Raw genomic sequence first — 19,482 nt, 5'->3', positions numbered from 1 at the left:
GCACTTTTCTCCATCTGCCTCCTCCTACCCTCCTTTCTCCATAGATTCAATGTGTCAGCGGTGGAGGGGAAAAAAAAGCAACAAACACTCTCAGACTTTCTGGATGATTCTTCTTTCTCACTCTGTACAGGGGAGAAAGGGTCAAAATAGCACCATCAACCATTCGCCCAAACCATTTGCTATGTGGCTCCTAGGAAACCATACGGCCTTTGTGACTTCCTATATAGGTCTGTGACTTTCAGCTTAAAGAGGTCAGAGAGGGAAAAATTAAGTGCATCATTATGCTTTATGAAGTAGCTCTTGGGTCTGGGTGTTCCATGGGCTTATGTGCATGTCAAAACGTAAAGTTTACCTCTAGAGTATCTCTTGACGCTAATGAGATCTGTTTATCCCCACCCCCCACTTTACTCTTTGCTATAGAATCTACAAAAACCTTTCTAGTTTCCCTGCTTCCTACCTTTTCCCATCAAATTCATTATCCATGAAGCACCTTTGGTGACTTTGCATTTTCCTAAAGATACAATCTAAATTTGTGCTGTCCAGTGTGGTAGCCACTAGCCAAATGTGATTGTTCAGTAGTTAAAATATGATGAGTCTTAACTGAGAAAGTGATAACTGTGAACATCAGATTACAAAGATTTAGCGGAAAAAAAAGGATATAAAGTATCTTATTAATAATTTTCTATGGATTACATGTTGAAATAATATTTTAATTATACTGGATTAACTAAAATAGGTTATTACATTTAATTTCAGATATTTCTTTTTTACTTTTTAAAATGTGGCTACTAGAAGATTGAAAATTATATACATAGCTCACATTGTGTATCTTGGATAGTGCTGGTCTAAACTCTGTAATGCAGCTTGTTCTCATTTTGTTCCATTCTCTTATCACACCTTCTCTTTTGGTTATATGAATTTCTTTTAATCTCTTGAATTCATTACTTATCCTGTTGTTTCTGGGGTTTTAGTAAGCTATTGCTTTCTTCCATTACTGCTCTTTCACTAACTCTTACTTATATTTCAGTATGTCTTCTGCAAATTGTTTCTTGTATGTCACTAGCTCATTCATGACTTCCTGAGTCTGGCTTAGATGGGCTATCTATGGATCCAGTAAAATCTTCATACACTGTCTTCTGCCAATACCATCTTTGCTTTAAAAATTATGTATACATAAAATCTTCCCATTCCATTAAATTGTAAGTTCTATTAAGACAAGAACTGTATCTGTCTTACATACCTTTGACCCCAGAGCAGGAACTCAATAAATGTTTGTTGAGTAAATCCAGATATCTTATTAAATGGGCAAGGGAATTGAGGTGTAGAAAGGGGGACACTTCTTAACCGCGGTGAATTCATGGCAGAGTACCTCAGGCCAGAACCATACAGCAGAGACATAGATTTAAATAATGTATAGTATTGGAGGAATTTTTTAAAATGTAGTGGACAGAGACTTGTGCATGTTTTTATAACTCTACTGAAAAAGGTAAAGAAAGAGCTAACTCATAGAACCAACTGTGATGCCAAGCCTGATCCTGTCTGGAAGAGTCTTCAGCCTAAGGAAATCCCTCTTCAGCAGCCCTGACTCCAACACTTCTGGCAGTGTCAGATTGGGGGGAATAGGGACAGGAGAAGGGAATGACAAGACGGTGGAGATCTGGGCGATAAATAGGTGGAGTAGATACGTATCACAGGACAAGCTGAGTCAGGCCTTAATGTATTCAGGGAAATTATCCACCTGAATTACAAACCAGAGGTCATTTCTTGGGATGTTGGTACCACCATTACTCAGGTTGACATATTTCTGAAGAGAACAAAACGAGAAGAGTGATTGTTAGTCATGAAGCCTCTAGGGTTCCGGTATCATCCTTTGCCATACATGCATCTGGGAGAAAATTCTTTCTGGTCCTAGCAATAGATAGCTTAGTGCATTTGCAAAATGCGTCATGTTATAGGTTCTTTAGGAAAAAGTGAAATGAAGGAGAAATGCATTTTTTATAGGATTTTCTGCTGTAATTGAGTCTAACCTTTTTTCCTAATTATAAGCTCAATGTAGGAAAGTTGGCAAATGTATTAGCAATAGAAGAGAAACTTTATGCATAATTCCAACAGCCCAAATAATCCCACTCTATATTTTCTGTAAGTCTTTTTAGTATTCTTCATGTTTATTCACTTATAGTTTTATAAAAGTAAGATACTGTGAATACATTTTAATAGTGTTTCCTTTTAATTATGTATCAGGCACAATTTCCTGTGTCAATAAGTACTCTTTAGTAATATGATTTCTGTTGTCTACTTAATATTCTAATATATTTAAACCTTTCCAACAGTCTTCTTTATTGAACATTCAAATTGTTTCCAATTTTTTTGTATTATAAATCACTCTACAGGTATTCTCTTACGAACATCTCTTATTTTTCCAAAAGACAAATTTGTAAAAGAATAGGTTGCTAAAAGATAATGCAAATTTTAAAGGATCTTAGTATTTATTTTTAATTAGTCTCGTAAAGGTTTTTTTTACAAACTGACTTCAGAGTTCTCAAGTATTCTCTGAACACTACTTTTATAAGTTGTACCACCTACTATCATGAAATTTGTTTCCTGTTATGTTGATGATACTTCCAAAAGGGAAGGAATTCCCCCCAAAAACGCCAAAATAAATTCTAGACTCGAAATCATATTGATGCCCAGCTGATTATGTCCAATTTCCTCTAGATCCTTAAAAGTGGCATTTCCAAAATATTCCATGAGAGAAGAGTTCTATGGTGAAGTAAGTTTAGGCCAAGTTGCATCTTTCATTGTTCATCAAGACCTGAAGATCTTGAAAACTCTTGCAGTAAATTTGAGGAGGTCCAAATCTGTTTAAATCAGTTTTCTTCCCTAAGGTTATTTGGTCACCAAACTACTTGGGGGAAAAAATTTCAAGTCTGCATACCTCCATGGTATGTACTTAGAGAGCCGCCCATCTAAAGTAAGCTTGAGGCAGTACATTATGGGGACTGTACAGTACATAGCTTTCTTTTAATTCTATGTACTTGACTACAGGAGGTAGGGCCAAATCAGTTTGAGTTCTTGTGCATGTTGTCATGTGACCAAGCTGAAGGCCTCTCTATTATCAGGCCTTATGAAAATTTCCAGTAAGCCAAGATTGATTTTCTGATGAGCTAAGACTAGAATTTTATCTCAAAAGCTCTTTCTACTCCCCACCCCCCAAAAAAAATCAGTTTGCTTATGACTTTGAGATTGCAAATATATTTTCATCTATATCAATCTTCATGTATGTAAGTGAAAAATCATTATTGTTACCTGTTAATTTTTGCCCCAAACTACTGTAAGACTCAAATAGAGAATAAGAGTACACTTTAAAAAAATCTCTCTTAGGCCAGGATTTCTCAGAAACAGAGAAATGTAAAAATCAAAATTTTGGTTCCCCATGAGACTGTGTTTCTCAAATATCAGAATTTTACATGCCACCATTTTCTTTTTGTGTTTTAGTATTTTTAAAAATTAACTCAAAGTCTTCCTTATATACTTTAATTTATCCTCAACAAAAAAAATTCAAAAACATCTTTGTTATCTATCTTTTTCTAATAGATACTAAAATAAAAACATAAAACTCCCTATGAAACACCTAAGATTATATCAGGTCTTGACAAACTTCTTTGGTAAAAGGTTAGAGAGTAAATATTTCAGGGGTTGAGAGCCATGGAGTCTGTGTCACAGTTACTTAGCTTTATTGTTGTAGTGCAAAAGCAGTCCTAGACAACAAGTAAACAAATAAACATGGCTCTGTTCCAATAAAACTTTTATTTACAGAGACAGACAGGAGCTGGATTTTGCTCATGGGTTATAGTTAGCCAGCCTCTGCTCTACATGAAACAAAGAGTGTATTGACATTTGCACCTTCTAAATAATTGCATTGATTCATTTTAGACACAGTCTGAATGCTCTAACCTGGGCAATAATGAACAGCAAAATTCTCTCTCTCTCTCTTTTATTTTTTTGCATTCTACCTCTATTTTCTGAGATAGTCCCAATTTCAAGCCTCGTGTCTCAAATATTGGGATAAGATTCATCACTCTAAATCTCATAAGACTAGTATTAAAATAAAAATCAGGAACTAATCTTTGCTGGGTCAACAAAAGAATAGACATCTTGAGACAGACTAACCTTTCCTCACCTTCCTAATGAATTCTGCGGGAATGTCCTACTCTTTAATTTTACCCTTGCAAAATTATTCTTCATAAGAGGAAAAAAAATCCCCACAACCCAAACAAACTAGGCTCCTAAATTATTGACACATTAAAATTTAAAATGTTAATTAACACAGTCTCTTATCTGAGAGCAGCAAATTTGCCATTAGTTCCCAACTTTGCTGAATCTAAACTCCTATGTATCTTTTGTTTGAGTTAGTACACAGTTTACCCTAGTGGCCTAAAGATTTACAAGATGGGAAACTTACAAGGCTTGTCTCTGCCACGCCTGTCCATTGAGCCAACATCACTGAGCTTTGTAGATAGGAAGAATATGTTTTCTTGTACAAATATGATAAACCCATCCATTCACTGCTCACTATTTTCCACCCTGCTGCTGCTGCTGCTGCTAAGTTGCTTCAGTCGTGTCTGACTCTGTGCGACCCCATAGACAGAAGCCCACCAGGCTCCCCTGTCCCTGGGATTCTCCAGGCAAGAACACTGGAGTGAGTTGCCATTTCCTTCTCCAATGCATGAAAGTGAAAAGTGAAAGTGAAGTCGCTCAGTTGTGTCCGACTGTTGGCAACCCCATGGACTGCAGCCTACCAGGCTCCTCTGTCCATGGGATTTTCCAGGCAAGAGTATGGAGTGGGTTACCATTGCCTTCTCCTATTTTCTACCCTAGATGTTCACAAATAATAATACATCTGAATATCTTTTTTTTCATGTTTACAAAGCTTTTCCAAAAATGGGTAGTCCCATTAAAATTGTTTATTAATCCAAGAGCTGGGAATTATTATCTTCATTTTACAAGTGAGGAATCTCAAGTTAATCCTGCAGTTGAACTGCCAGCTACACTGTAGGGAGAACCCTGGGGCCTTGCTAGCCAATTTCTACCTGCTGGATGGTGATTTCCAAGTGCTTCTCAAGGTGATTCTATTTTTCCATTCTGCTCTGCTACACCCTGAACATCTCTACCATCCCAGGCCGTACTCCTAACCCAGCCCTCCATTCACCATGGTGGTCCTGGTAGCATCCATTCAAGGGTGCCTGAATGAGTCAAGGTAAACACATCTTTAGTACTGAAACACAACTCTGTCCTAACTTATTCATTAATAACATCAATTCCCATCCTTAATTTAACTCATATCTCCTAATTCTATGTTCAGTGTTTTCCTATACATTGTAGCTGATTCTGAGATGTAGAGGAATTTAATTAATATTGGCTGAATTGCTAATACAGCTTTCAGTTACAAAGAGTAATTAGATAATTAGAATGAGAATTTGTAAATTAGCATACATTGATGCGGCCACTTTTTTTTTTCATTTGAAAACAATCTGAATAAGTCTGTCCAGAGTCCAAGAATATATAACTTAAAGGCACCTTATATATCATCTAGTTCAACTATTACATGTTTAAGGAAACATGGGAGAAATTTGCCCAAGATCATAAGTAAATGATTATCATTGCTTACCATGTGCTTGACATCACTCTAAATGTTTAAATGTGTTAAGTCAGGTTGATTGTTACTCCAGTTTACAAATGAAACATCTAAGACTTAGAGAAATATACTTGCCATAGATCATATGTGTGTAGGTGGTGGGTCTATGTGAGGACTAGAACATCTGACTCTTGAGCTGCTGTTTAGCATAGTTATTCTCAAAAGCAAAGCCCAAAGTTGTGATAAGAATGGCTCTATTCTTTGATAAAAAGGGCACTTTGCCTACATGGTCTTCCTTTTCAAACCCATGGGCAGTCCAGCCATGAGAGAAACATCAGACACATCTGAGGGCAATTTTGCAAAGTTGCTGACTGCCACACTGCCTGAAGTATGCAGTGCCCAGGACCCATCTCCAGGGACACTAATTTAACTAGTCTTGAGTGGGGCATTTTTCAAAGTTCCTACATAATTCAAACATGCAGCCAGAGTTGAAATAGCACCAGGCATGCATGTTTCCCAGAAAGAGGGAGTTACTGAATCCCCAAGGGGGAATAAGGAGAAATAGGACCAGGGCTGAATGAGATGTATCTGGAGGAAGGGCTTTCATTGCCCTGGGTAAGCAGATTCTTTTCACTCCAGTAAACCACCAGGGGAGAGAACACAGGGGCTGGAGTTGGAATGCTTGAAGACTGCCATTTTCACCTTTCCTGATCAAGAGGCTTTTTCAGAATAGCATTTGGGGATCACTGGGCTTCTAATGGTCATCACATCCTTTCCTCAGTGAATTTTTGGCTTCCCCTGCCTTTTTCCACTTGACTATATCTTTCTTGAATGTTTAGAGTCAACCCCACACCTAAATGGGCATTTGTCAGTTATGTAGCTGAAGATGTGTGATCAACCAGCCTTGTCAGCTATCAAGGAGGCTGGCTTCTTGCATTTAAAATGAATATTGGCTGGAAAAGGAGGAGGTGGGGGCGGGGTGGAGAAAAAAATCACAAGTGAAAAAAATGGCTGACTCAGGCCAACCTCAATGCATATGGTGTGAAATAACATTGTTGAGGGAGTTTGGCTGGGGTTGAAATTATGCAAGAGCCTCTTTCAGCACAACCTAAGATGTCTGGGAAAATTTCTCTGGAAATTTCTGTGTTAAAAGATATGTGTTCTTGGGAAAGTTATTTAACTTCTTTCAACCCTGTGAATGAAATGGGATTGGTATACGATAATACCTAATCTATGGGGTTGATTAAACAAGACTGTAAGTCATCTGCTTATCACAGTGTCCGGCATGCAGGACACGCTCTACAAGTGTTAGCGCTATCATTAATGCTCATTTCTTCTTAGTTTTACTATTGCCTGTTTAAACAAACCCATCGTTAAATACCTCCTCCTTCAAGAAGGCCTCTTGATAACACCTATGCTCCAAGAGAAGTAATCTTTCTATGTTAAATGCCCTCCTAATACTTTGTAGCTTTCTCTTGAAATCACTACTTGCCATGCTTTTTTGTGTCTTTGTCTTTTTTTTTAAGAATATAAGCTAATTGATTACCAAGTGGTATCTTACTAATGCTTATATTCACAAAAGCTCTCATTACAGACTAATGACCCAATATTTGTGAAATTTAAATAACTTGGACAAATAATAGATAACAATGAATGTGATAATCTTAGAGGCTCCTAGCACAAGACTTGATGCATAGAAAATGTTTTATAAAGTTACGTGCCATTACCATTTATTGTTTACTGTGATATTTCATGTGTTATCTACTTAATTCCTCACAAGAGTTCTATCAAGCAGATCCTCTTAATATTCCCATTTCACAGTTGAGGGTTAAGGCACAAAGAAGGTGACGTAATTTGCCTAGGATCATGTAGCTAGTGAGGGGCAAAGCCAAGATAAGGACCCCTGGGTCCAACTATTAATATATTCAAAGTCTTGATCTTAAGCCAGGAGTAGGGAACATCAGATTTCATGCCTGAGCAGCACATGAGAAAACTGACAAAGGAGAATAAATACTGGCTAGACTAGTCCTGTGGATTTTGGCTAGTAAGGAGAGGAAGCCCATAAGTGAAAGAAATTTTAAGCTTTAACCTGTGTCAGAGTCAAGTAAAAATCAGATTTAATCAAACTACTGATCAAAGTGCCAAAATGGTTTAATTTTTTAAAAGCACATGTAACTTCTTCTCATCTGCTTGACTGGTCAAGCCAGTAGAAATGGTAAAAGCAGTTTATTCAGTAAAAACACCCACACCGTCACTGTGGTTGTTGGGCTAAGTTGGCCAGCCAAGCAGACAGTTAAAGTGGTCAACCAGGTGTGGATAGAGTCTTGGAGAGAAATGTTGAAAGAAAACACTAGCAAAATACTTTAATGTCTGTAGCAATCATTCAGAGGGTGCATCAAGTTATTTGGCTAAGGAAACTCCAGCTGCACAGGGCAAAGGAGAAAGGGGTAGATTTGCACAGGAGCCCAGGAACCAACTGAGAGAGTCAGGACTGAGCGTCTCCTCCTTTTTTCCTAAAATTCTAAGCTGTCTGGATCTGTTGGAGTAGCCTGAGTGGCTTTGGCATTTGGAAGAAAGGGCTCAAAACTTCTGAAATAAGTAACTCTGAGGGTTGAAATACATGGATCTAAGATGTTAGCTCCTTGTTAAAATTGTGAAACGGATGGCTCTTCTGGGCCCAAGAGACAGAGGACCCTGGAACACACCCTGATTCGGATCTTCTGGGTGTGGTGTTGAGCCTTGGGAAGCAGCTTTTTCAGTGAATTAAAACACACACACAAATACACATGTACACACACACAGATATAAATTCCAGAACACAGAGCAGCTTTGCCTTGGGCCAAACCAAGCATAGCATTGAAAACCTATAGGATATTCATTCAGTAGGGATTTGCATTGGCAAGGATGGAGTACCTGGAGCCCCATGGAGTATAGTTCATTCTGGAACAACCAGCACTCTGCAGCAGTGGGGGAGTTCTCTAGGCTCAGGAAGACACATCAGAGTTTTGGCTCCACTGAGCAAGAGTCATTCTACATGATTTCATTGTAGAATGGTCAGGAAATGGTGGGGTTGGGGTTCCTGCTAACCCAGGCAAGTCATTCAATGCATAGTGTTCTCGGGGACAGGGAGATGCTACTAAGGGGAATGTTATTCACACCGAAGGTTGTAAATCTAGACACTGAGCTACTGGTGACTTTTCAAAATCAATTAGACCTAAATAGATTGATAGATTAGACAGATTTATCCACATAGACAAACAGGCACTGAGGGTAGGAAAAAAATTCCTATTTAAGAATGAGAGCAGGCCTGGAGGAAAAAATGCTGTTTGGAAAAGCTACACAATTGAGATTACTTCTAAACCTATATTTAATGAGAAAAATGAAGAAAATTAATTTGGTCAGTTAGAAAGTAATGAAGATGTTGCAAAAATAACTATTGACAAAAGGCCAATTAGGGATTTCTGCCATAATTTGAGTATAACACACACTGGAGAATCAGCAGATCGCGAGGGGTTGCCTCCTAGAAGATTAGAGTTGGTATCATGTCTACTTAATTTTTGCAGTGATTTCTTCACTTAGCAAGTGGAATTGTGATCTGAAATGAACCCAAAAGCCAGACAGTAGAGTTCTAAATTTCAAAATCAGAGAGAGTTCACATAATGGTGACAATTCAACTTAGGTATGACTGGAATTAACAGATATTAAGGGGATGGGACCTAAAGAAAGGGTGTCCTAACAAAAACACAAAAAAGAGTTCAAGGGGCAGACCGTGGTCTATTAGGCAAGTTTATGCTGTATTAACCAGCTTTGTAATCAGATTATTGGAAAATAGCAGAAGTCATTCCAGATAAATCATTGCTTCTTCAGGTTATCAGAGGGGAAGGCAGTGTGCAATCTTACCAGAGTGAAGGATGAGGATATCATTTCTTTTTGTGTGTGTATTCATCAGAAAAAAAAGATTAAGAGCTGGCTGAACTCCTGTAGAATAGGATTCCATAAAGGTTCACTCGCAAATTAAAATGTATGTGTGCGTGCGCATATGGTGTGTGTGTGGGGGTGGATTTTGAAAGAGCCTGGATGCTATATTCCTGACAGGTGCAGACTATTTTCAATGAATGCAGGGTTGGTGAGGTGTTATAGGTATGGGCCCAGGACTTAGTATTATTTTAAGCCTATGATAACTCTGAAAAATATTAACCAAACTATTGAGAAATGATACTGTAGGATGTTAGAACTGAAGGAATCTTAGCAACCACCTTCTTCTGCTCATCTTTTTAGCCATTTACTGGGCCATAGATGTTAACTCCTTTCCCAGAACCACATGTTCTGTCTATGTCACAACCTGAGCTAAAACTATATTGAGGGAGAATGGTCTTTCTATCATATCATCCCACTTGCTGATGCTGCCATTTTGTGGCATCTGTTGCTAACTACCAGGCTCAATAAAAGCTTCAGAATTCAAAAATAATAAGAGGAAATTCCACTGGAAAAGAAAGTGAAAGATTAGTTCTGTGTGTGAAAATAATCCCCGGTGGCCAGTCTTGACAGTTGGGCAAATGCCCTATGAGTAAGCATGCTGGATAAATGTAGTTGAGTTCTTTGTTGAATCATCTGGTAAGGGGGATGGCATCACTCAGAGCTGTTTGTAAGGCAACATCACAAATGGAAGGGCAGGGTGGTCAGGCTATACTGGTATCCATTATTTAAATTTTGGAAACACTTCTAGATAAAAAAAAATCCTAGACCTTGGAGCCATTCCAGAGAAAAACAGCACATAATTAAGGGAATGGAATAGAGAAACTGATTTATTGAAGAAATTAAAGCAACACACTTTTATAGCCCTGTCACAAATAAGGGCATGTCTCTGACATATATCAAAGGCTTTAATAGGAATAATGAGTTAATCCAGGGAGAGATGATTTAGGCACAACATCAGAGGACAAGGTGACTTGATGGGATTGGGGAATTACCTGTTGAAATGATGAAATTGTCATTTTCAAACGAAAGTGATACAAAAATACAGCAATTAAGAAGATGGTGCTTAATAGCAATTTTATACAAAGCGATTTGATTTTTAGCTTTTGATGAAACTGAGCCAGTAGAATGATGCTTTCCATATTTCCTCAATTCTTGGAGAAATTTGAACTTATGGCACATCATCAGTTTAATAGCAGCTATTACATGAAGAGGGGGGAAACACTGTATTAAATATATAGGTTGATTGCAGTCTACATCTCAGTTTGAAAAGTATTAAAATGTAAACAATATATTCATTTTAGAATTGGAGAAGTGGAAAAATCATTGAGAAGATACACATATTATCCTGAGATAGCATATAGTTTCTGTGAGTTCAATTCCTGACTACTCAAGGACTAAGCATATGATTGTCAATGGTCTAGTTATTTTGTTTGCTGTGTCCTCACTTCCTTCTCAGAGACTTTGTTCTCACCCTGGTGATTGGGAAACTTAATGATTCTTCTGGTCACTACTTGCTGGACCAGGAATAAATCTGACCTGAATAAGCCAATCAGTTCCCTTAATTTAAAAATAAAAGATGTACCAGAAAAGAAAGATGCAGTCAGTTAGATGGGAGGTCTTGCAAAGTTGGGGTCAGCATTGGGTCACGGCATCGAACACCACAAACAAATCTAAATTAGTAAGGGGCAGCAAAGTTGTCAGTAAAAAAGAGCTGGCGCAGATTAAGAAAAACAGATCCAATATCTAGCTAGCACCAGAAAAATATATTTCCATATAGCTCCTTCTCCCAAAAGACTCAGTATGACTCCATGAGGCAGACAAAGGAACCTCCATACCTCACTTTCAATGCAGGGTCCTAAGTGGTCTGACTAAGTATCCAATCTTTGGATGCCTTTGACTTTCTCTTTGTTAAGGATGCATTTTTATCTCAGCTAGCTTCACTGGGTATCTGTCCCTGGCAACTTTAATCCCTTTCTCTCTGCTCCTGCCCATTTCATTAATGCTTCTCGGTTATGACACATTAAGAAAAAGCTTTTCAGAGAAAACTCATAGTGCTGACACAGACTGGATTGTGACATGTGCTCAGTTGCTTCAGTCGTGTCCCACTCTTTGCGACCCCATGAACTGTAGCCTGCCAGGCTCCTTTGTCCATGGGATTATCCAGGCAAGAATACTGGATTGGGTGGCCAATTCCTTCTCCAGGGGATCTTCCCAAACCAGGGATTGAACCCACGTCTCTTGCATCTCCTGCATTGGCAGGCAGAGTCTTTACCTACTGCGCCACCTGGGAAGCTTGTGGATTGTGACATGGGTTGTAGTAATCCTCCAAACAGACTGACATAATTTCTGTTGCTGAAATTACTGGCCTCAAAACCATCGTCTCAGCTACTGGTATGGTTGCGGTGTACACTGGGCCAACCCTTGTCTGGAAGCCAGGTGCTAAATCTGTGTGTGTTTTCTGGGCCTTGCCTTTCACAGATCCCATTCTCATGAAGTGCTCAATTGTAGGAATCCTTAGACCATGGCCAGCCTCCCTCACCCCAAACATTGTTTATCCAGGACACTGGGACCAACATTTATGTTCTTAGAATTTACAAGTCTTTCCTTCCCGATAGCCCTTGTGGTTGTCATTTTGATAACAGGCCATTCTGATTTCAAGAAAACCTCATTTTCTGTTCTGAATTGCGGTGCCTTCTGCAGTAGTTTGCTAAGCAAGCGTATGGGCTGTTTGCTACACTTTCAACCCTCATGCATTTTTAATGATTTACAAGGAAAAGATTTTTCCCCTCCTCCTCTTTTTTTATAATAAATTTAATGACTTAATACACATCAAGTGGAATTGTTGGTTTGTGGTGACGGTTTTATAATTCCAAGTTCAAGGGTTTTTTCTATTTAATTATGCACAATAACTCTCATGGAATATAATGCAATAACAAAAACATGCACCGATGTTGGCATAGAGCCTGTTGTTTATTAGTATTGGTTCTGTACTTTATGTTTGAAATAAAATATTTGGAACTAATGTTGGCCATGTTTTCTCCAAACCAGATAAAAAAAAAAAAAAAACTTTCTCCCTGAAAATACCATGCTCCAATCTTCAGCGATAAAAGCCAGCAGCTCTTGAGATAGCAAATTAAATTTTATTTGTAGAAAGCGCTGTGCTGTGTTTTGTTGCTTGCTCAGAGTTATTTTTTAATACTAATAATTTAATAAAGTGGAAGACCGATACATTGACCTGTGTTCTCCAAGGCACCAGAGTATTTCCTGGGGTTAAAAGGCATAGCTTGCTGAAAGGTTGTTTGTTTTACATTCTAACCTATTACTTATTTCTCTTGCTTTCTTGCCAGATCTAGCCTTAGCTTTTGAAATCAGTTTTGAATTTTAGAAAACATAAAGTGGTCGAATTTTCAGAGTCTGTGAGTCAGACATCTAAAACACTGATAAAGACTGCTTTTTCTAAGAGCCAGCACATTTGAATTTTGTGCTGGTGAATAATAAAGTTATCTTCATCCCATTGCTTAAAAAATAACTTAAGAGCTTCTTGGTAGAAAGGAAGTAGATGTCTAGTCTCCTAAGACAAATTCAGCAAGGAGACTTGTTCAGTATTTCTACCCTGCATTATGCTTCATTTACAAGGTGAGATAAATTACCCAGAGTCCTCTTCTGGAAAATCTGGGTGCAGGGTTCTAGACTTAGGTAAGTGTCCTGAGAGCCAGGGTGTTTGGCCTTGGTGGAGAAGGATGAGCCTGAGGGCTGCAGAATGTTTAGCTAAACTGGAGCTAAAAGATAATAGCTAAACATAAAGCCAAAGGCAAAAGCCAAGCAGTCATTCTATCTGAGGCATCTATCTGAAGGAGCTAGATGGGAAAGTTGTGTGTGTGTGTGTGTGTTTCCGCACGCAAGCGCATGCATCCATGCACACTCTCAGTCACTCAGTTGTATCTGACTCTTCTGTGACCCTATGGACTATAGGCCACCAGGCTCCTCTGTCCATGGAATTTCCCAGATAAGAATATTGGAGTGGTTTGCCATTTCCTCCTCCAGGGGATCTTCCCAACCCAGGGACTGAACCCTCGTCTCCTACACTGGCAGGCAGATTCTTTACCATTGAGCCACCTGGGAAGATAAGAAGGTTAGAGCCAGATACAAGGTGATAGGATAGCTTCTGGAAACCCTAGAAAAAAGTGGGGTTGGAGGACATGGATAGTGCCTGGAGAGATTGTCTGAGGTCCTAGACAGACCCAAGGATGCCTAGAAAGTACCTGTGACCTTTCTGTGCAGAGAAGAAGAATACAGTAGTTAAAGGTTCAAATTCTGAGGTAGTACACACATGGATTCAAGTTCCAGCTTTACTTCTCAACAGTGATATGTTCCTGGGCATGTCCTGCACTTTTAAATATGCAGTGGCTTTATGCATTAAACTGGGCAAGTACAATAATGTTCTTTACAAAGGCTGTTGTAAAATTTAAATAATGTAATGGTGCTGCTGCTGCTGCTGCTGCTAAGTCGCTTCAGTCGTGTCCGACTCTGTGCGACCCCATAGACGGCAGCCGACCAGGCTCCGCCGTCCCTGGGATTCTCCAGGCAAGAACACTGGAGTAGGTTGCCATTTCTTTTTCCAATGTGTGAAAGTGAAAAGTGAAAGTGAAGTCGCTCAGTTGTGTCCGACTAGTAGCGACCCCATGGACTGCAGCCCACCAGGCTACCCTGTCCATGTGACCTTCTAGGCAAGAGCACTGGAGTGGCTTGCCATTGCCTTCACTGCTACTGTTGTTATTAGTGTTGAATCAGGAACAGCTACTAATTCAGATTCTTTTAATGTCAAATACTGCTTTAAATGATATACATAGACATATTTGTATCAATAGAAATAAGTATGTTTTGTGGTTTTTATGCATAAGTGACATTGGGCATCTATATTTTTATTTTTAAAATATTTTATTTATTTTATGTATTTTTTTCCTTTCATATAAACACGTTTATTGAGGTATAGCAGTCATACAGTGAAATGAAGTATACGCTGAGGTGTATAATTTGATTAGTTTTAACACGTGAATTCATTAATGTAAACCATACCCCTGTCAAGACATAGAGTATTTCAATCATTCCAGGTAGCCACATTGTGCTTTATCTACGTTAAACCCTCCTACCATCCCATCATCCCAGAAGTGCATCCTTTACTGAGTTATAATCATAGATTAGCTTTGCCTGCCCTAAGACTTCATTTAAATGGGATCAATCAATATATATTCTTTTGTATCTGAATTCTTTTGCTCAGAAAAAATATTTTGGAGATTTATCCATGTGGCTATGTGTAACAGTGGTTCATTCTTTTAAATTGCCAAGGAGCACTCCTTTCATAATTATATCACAATTTAACCATTCTCCTAAAGATGGAAATCTGGTGTTTTCATTCTAGTACTAAAATAAAGCAGATATGTTGTTGTTGCTGTTCAATTGCTCAGTTATGTCCGACTTTTTGCGACCCCATGGACCACAGCACACCAGGATTCCCTGTCCATCACCAATTCCTGGAGCTTGCTCAAACTCATGTCCATAGAGTCAGTGATGCCATCCAACCATCTCATCCTCTGTCATCCCTTTCTCCTCCTGCCTTCTCTCTTTCCCAGCATCAGAGTCTTTTCAAATGTGTCGGTTCTTTGCATCAGGTGACCAAAGTACTGGAGCTTCAGCATCAGTCCTTCTATTGAATATTCCGGGATGATTTCCCTTAGGATTGACTGGTTTGATCTCCTTGCAGTCCAAGGGACTGTCAAGAGTCTTCTCCAACCCCACAGTTCAAAAGCATCAATTCTTTAGTACTCAGTGTTCTTTATGGTCCAACTCTCACATCCATACATGACTACTGGAAAAACCATAGCTTTGACTAGACGGACCTTTGTCAGCAAAGTAATGTCTCTGCTTTTGAATACACTGCCTAGGTTTGCATAGCTTTTCTTCCAAGGAGCAAGTGTCTTTTAATTTCTGTTCTTAAATATATTTGTTCATCTGAAGACTTTTGGAAGACTGTGATCTGAATTTCAGTTCAGTTCAGTTCAGTCACTCAGTCGTGTCTGACTCTTTGCGATCCCATGGACTGCAGCAAGCCAGGTTTTCCTGTCTATCACCAGCTCCCAGAGCTTACTCAAACTCATGTCCATCAAGTCAGTGATGCCATCCAACCATCTTATCTTCTGTCAGACCCTTCTTCCACCTTCAATCTTTCCCAGCATCAAGGTCTTTTCTAGTGAGTCAGTTCTTTGCATCATGTGGCCAAAGTATTGGAGTTTCAGCATCAGCATCAATCCTTCCAGTGACTATTCAAGACTAATATGACTTAAGTGATCTGACTTAAGCATCTTTATTTTCAACACATAGGGTAGACTTCTCCTGAGAGATAGGTGCTTAGACAATAGGTCCTGATATTAATAGAAGAAAAAGGTAAATATTTTTCAACTTATTTCTTTGCTTTTTCATATGTATATATATCTATGTATATGTGCATTTTAATGAAGGAATATCACCTCCTCATCTATAGGTTTTTAGAGGATAGCAATCTGACTTAAATACCTTATTTTCAGCATATAGTATAGACTTCTTCTAGATTATTTTTGCATATATAATTTTTAAAAACTACAGAAGACCCAGAGTCTAATTCTGAAAGAATCCACAGTCATATGAATGACAGATTTGGGGTATGACTGGGGACTGGAATGAACACAGAGCTCTTTTAATTCTGCCTAACAAAGCCACAGGCTAATGTTAAAGAATGTTTGTGTGATCTCTCCAGTGGGGAATCAGTTACTCTAACACAGGAGTCTTCACAGAGATCCAAAGTAATCATAAAACTATTATAACCACAAGACCTCTTCATAGTTATCCCCTCAATAGTGAATGCTCCCTTTTTAAGCCAGCTCTTATATTCAGAGAAGGATTGTAGTATCTCCAGTCTGGAAGAAATCCCTAATCCTGTGGCTAATTTACTTCATCTCTGTGGTTCTTGGATGAAGGATGGAGTGGAAAACACCCCAGGTGATTAACTCTGAATTCTAGTCCTAAGCAATGTATGAAGAGCTTCAGTGATCTTTAGCCATTTAGCCTGCCTTCCTTCCCTGGAAAATACTGTCCAGCTATTCCTTGATGGCTCAACTGGTAAAAAATCTGCCTGCGATGTGGGAGACCTGGGTTCGATCCCTGTGTTGGGAAGATCCCCTGGAGAAGGGAATGGCTACCCATTCCAGTATTCTGGCTTGGAGAAGTCCACGGACAGAGGAACCTGGCAAGCTGCAGCCCATGGGGTTGCAAAGAGTCAGACATGACTGAGCAACTTTCACTTTCATCCCCATATCTCAGTAAATTGTTTACCATGGGAAGTCTTCTGATTTATGGCCCTGGGCATTCTTAGGACTGTGAAGAGAGAAGGAAAGTGCATGGTCACCATGTTGGAGCTGTGAGGGGAAAGTCTCTTTGGACCATCAGATGCTATGAGGAGGGCACCCATGAACACAGTTCCTCTCTCACGATGTAAGTATCTTATTTACATTGACATTTCCTGCTCTAACCCAGTGCTGCACACATGGGATAAATATGTATACAGATAAATATTCATGGAAGGGAGAATGAAATAAGATAGAAAGACTGCGATGAATTGAGGAATTGAAAAGCAAGTAGCTCATTTATATTGGAGGTCAGCTATCTGGTGGAGAGGTAAAAATAACAATTCAGCTAATTGTAAGTTATAAAGCAAGGTTAGAACTTTCAGTTTACCATGAATTCACACACATGCTTAACATTTATGTTCTCTCAGTTCAGTTCAGTCGCTCAGTCGTGTTTGACTCTCTGAGACCCCATGAATCACAGCACGCCAGGCCTCCCTGTCTATCACCAACTCGGGGGTTCACTCAAACTCATGTCCACAGAGTTGGTGATGCCATCCAGCCATCTCATTCTCTATCGTCCCCTTCTCCTCCTGTTCTCAACCTTTCCCAGCATCAGAGTCTTTTCCAGTGAGTCAACTCGCCGCATGAGGTGGCCAAAGTATTGCAGTTTCAGCTTTAGCATCAGTCCTTCCAATGAACACCCAGGATTGATCTCCTTTAGAATGGACTGGTTGGATCTCCTTGCAGTCCAGGGGACTCTCAAGAGTCTTCTCCAGCACCACAGTTCAAAAGCATCAATTCTTCGGCGATCAGCTTTCTTCACAGTCCAACTCTCACATCCATACATGACCATGGGAAAAACCACAGCCTTGACTAGATGGGCCTTTGTTGGCAAAGTAATGTCTCTGCTTTTCAATATGCTATCTAGGTTGGTCATAACTTTCCTTACAAGGAGTAAGTGTCTTTTAATTTCATGGCTGCAATCAGCATCTGCAGTGATTTTGGAGCCCCAAAAAATAAAGTCTGACACTGTTTCCACTGCTTCCCCATCTATTTCCCATGAAGTGACGGGACCAGATGCCATGATCTTTGTTTTCTGAATGTTGAGCTTCAAACCAACCTTTTCACTCTCTTCTTTCACTTTCATCAAGAGGCTTTTTAGTTCCTCTTCACTTTCTGCCATAAGAGTAGTGTCATCTGCTTATCTGAGGTTATTGATATTTCTCCCAGCAATCTTGATTCCAGCTTGTGCTTCTTCCAGCCCAGCGTTCCTCATGATGTACTCTGCATAGAAGTTAAATCAGCAGGGTGACAATATACAGCCTTGACGTACTCCTTTTCCTATTTGGAACCAGTCTGTTGTTCCATGTACAGTTCTGACTGTTGCTTCCTGACCTGCATACAGGTTTCTCAAGAGGCAGGTCAGGTGGTCTGGGATTCCCATCTCTTTCAGAATATTCCACAGTTTATTGTGATCCACACAGTCAAAGGCTTTGGCATAGTCAATGAAGCAGAAATAGAAGTTTTTCTGGAACTCTCTTGCTTTCTCCATGATCCATTGGATGTTGGCAATTTGATCTCTGGTTCCTCTGCCTTTTCTAAAACCTGCTTGAACATCTGGGAGTTCACGGTTCACATATTGCTGAAGCCTGGCTTGGAGAATTTTGAGCATGACTTTACTCACGTGTGAGATGAGTGCAATTGTGCGGCAGTTTGAGCATTCTTTGGCATTCCCTTTCTTTGGGATTGGAATGAAGACTGACCTTTTCCAGTCCTGTGGCCACTGCTGAGTTTTCCAAATTTGCTGGCATATTGAGTGCAGCACTTTCACAGCATCATCTTACTCCATAAGAGTAGAAACTGTAATTTTTTTATGACAATACTGTTAACTTGAGCTAAAGAGTCTAGTTTCTGAACCCTGGGCAAGAAACTAAGTGGGACCCTGATGTAGGATGGTGTAGGATATTTCATGTTTGTGTTTCCCACAAGGTTTATTTTTTGTCATTTTATTTTCCAAATACTTATCTATCTAACTATTTATTTAGCTGAGCCAGGTGTTAGTTGCAACAGGTGAGATCTTTTTAGTTGCAGTATGCGGAATCGAGCATGAGGGATCTAGTTGCCTGACCAGGGCCCTTGCATTGGGAACACGGAATCTGAGTGACTGGACCGCCAGGGAAGTCCCCCTAACAGGGTTTAGATCGACACTTAGCACAACATGTTTAGTATTTCATAAATGAACACTTGATTGAAACAAAAATTGGGAAAGCCTGATAGCAGTGAATCTTTGTGTTCTTAGAATTCATTGGAAAAAACTACTTTGGTGAATATGATATGTAAGCACCAGGTCTTTTTCCATGTTCACTTAACTGTGTCTTACAAATACATTGAGTGATGCCAAAATGTCTATCAGACAAGGTAGTGGGATTTCAACCTGTTACACCATAAGGAGAATTTTTCAGAATTATCAAACTTCCTTTGAAAACATTT

Source organism: Moschus berezovskii, chromosome 8, assembly GCF_049115385.1.
Source record: "Moschus berezovskii isolate FMDL1 chromosome 8, NW_MosBer_1.0, whole genome shotgun sequence".
In the NCBI taxonomy this organism is placed as follows: Eukaryota; Metazoa; Chordata; class Mammalia; order Artiodactyla; family Moschidae; genus Moschus; species Moschus berezovskii.
Note: the sequence above shows the minus strand (reverse complement) of the source record.